The sequence below is a fragment of the Myotis davidii genome, unplaced genomic scaffold (genome assembly GCF_000327345.1).
Source record: "Myotis davidii unplaced genomic scaffold, ASM32734v1 scaffold555, whole genome shotgun sequence".
NCBI lineage: Eukaryota > Metazoa > Chordata > Mammalia > Chiroptera > Vespertilionidae > Myotis > Myotis davidii.
In genome coordinates this window covers 981140-983054 of record NW_006286315.1, presented here as the reverse complement: position 1 = coordinate 983054, position 1915 = coordinate 981140, and the positions used below count along the sequence as shown (strand labels likewise).

The following is a 1915-nucleotide window of genomic DNA, read 5'->3' as shown; positions in this document are numbered from 1 at the left end:
CTGCTTGCTCGCTGGCCGCCCGGGCGCTGTTTACTAGCGAGGCCTGGACGTGACTCTGCAGCCCTCTTGGAGTAGGCGGACCTCGGCGCGCCGCCTCGCGGGAGCTGTAGTTCCCCGCGACCCTCCGGTGCGGCATTGTGGGAGTTGTAGGCGCGCCCGGGCCACGCTTTCCCCCGCACAAAGCTCAGCCTCTGCTGGCGGGATGGGCGAGGCCGGCCAGGTGGGGGAGCGTTTGGGGTAGTGGGTACCAGAAGCCGCGCCGAGTCTCAGCAGACCCTGCACGTAGGTCTCTACCGCAGACTTTCCCTCCCATCGCACGTTCTTCCCCGAGCCATAAAGCGAAAGCGGCAGGTCTCCCCGCGCGGTGAGCGGGTGGGTGGTCCGAGGTCCGCAGCTCTCCGCTTACTTTGCAAATTGGACCCGGGTTGTTAGAAAAAGCCACTTTACTAGTTTGACCCGGTTGCTCCAGATCCACCTTTTACAAAGGGTGATGCCTTCACGGGCCACTCCCACCAGAATCACCCTGGACACTTGTTAAAATGCCGATGTCCGCAACTCCGACAGCTAGAAGGGAGGGTCTGGCCATCTGTATCCTGAACACCACCCGGGGGACGGCAGAGCTTCGTGGGGGGTTTCCCCCGCGTGCCCAAGTTCGGGATTTGCAGTCTCTTTCCTGAGGCACTGCTCTAGGAGGGAAATGGCTCCCTAGGGTTGAGGCCACGTGCTCTGCTGCCAGGGAAGGCAAGGCGTGGATATTGAGGGAGGTGCAGCCCCAGATGGTGTGGCCCAGGCTGGTGAATACCAGGCGCTGTGGGTTGGGGGGAAGGTTGCTGCACATGTACTACCACCCTCACACCCCTCAACTTCGCTCTCAGCTGGACTCAATACAGGCAGGCTGGGCCAGTTGGTGGGTTGCAGCTAGCAGGGCCCCCCTAAGTGTTGGCTGCCTGGGGGTCTTAGCTGTAAAACATTAAAAAAAATATTCTGGAGCTCTTAATATAGGTCTATAGGATTTGTTTAGCTAGATTTTCTTAATTGAGTTGTCAGTCTCCTGAGTTAAGTAGCCTTACAGTTCCTGTGTGGGATGAGGACGCAGACTGGGAAAGGGAACAGTTACAGCAAGTGGTGGGGCTGGGACTTTAACCCTGATCCCAGGGCCCTGCTCTTCGTCTCTGTTCTTAGCCCCTCCTGAAAAAACACTTCGGGTAGCTGAGAGGAGGGCTGGGCAGTGGGGGGAAGGGTTGAGCTGCTCCAGATGCCAGAGAGGACATTGCCAGTCCTGACTTTGGGCAGGCTGGGCGCAGTGGATCCTGCTTCACTCTGTCCCTAGCCCCCCTTTGGAGGAGTCCATTTGTCCCCCAGGGGCCAAGTGCTTAAGGTGGCAGGACTCCCCTACAGGGCTGGGCATCGGGGCATCCTCAGCCTGCCTCGCTGGGAGACACTTGTCGGCCTGCGCACTGGGTGTGGAGTTGGGGCCTCTAGGTTTGTTCATTTTTACTTATTTATTATTTGTTTATTTTTACCAATTTAGCACTTTATTTATTTTTAATCCTCACCTGACAATATTTTTCTGTTGATTTTTAGAGAGAGTGCAAGAGAGAGGGGAAAAACAGAGGAATATTGATGTGAGAGAAACACATTGATTGGTTGCCTCCTGCACGAGACTCGACCAGGGCTTGGGCCGTGGAGAAGCCTGCAACTGAAGTACATGCCCTTGATTGGAATTGAACCTGGGACCCTTCAGTCCGCAGGCCAATGCTCTATCCACTGATCCAAACTGGTGAGGTGGTATGTTCATTTTTAGAAGGGATTGTGGGGTGAGGTTGGAGACCTGTAGAAGATCGAGGTTGTGGGTTGGACAGGATCTTCTGGCCAGATGGACTCACTTTTCAGACTGGTAGACTTTGTCCATTCT

General features: G+C 55.8%; 1 protein-coding gene across 7 annotated transcripts in view; it reads left to right on the top strand.

Annotated features, from left to right (window-relative positions):
* Nucleotides 1-1915, top strand: part of TFAP4 (transcription factor AP-4 (activating enhancer binding protein 4)) — a 28609-nt gene that overhangs the window by 16050 nt on the left and 10644 nt on the right. Inside the window, exon 1 of one of the 7 annotated variants that reach the window (XM_006757890.2) lies at nucleotides 54-282. The exons of the other annotated variants lie outside the window; for them this stretch is intronic. The gene's annotated coding sequence lies outside the window, so the exon portion shown is untranslated. Of the gene's footprint in view, nucleotides 1-53; nucleotides 283-1915 lie in introns of those variants that run through there. 7 annotated transcript variants of the gene reach the window in all.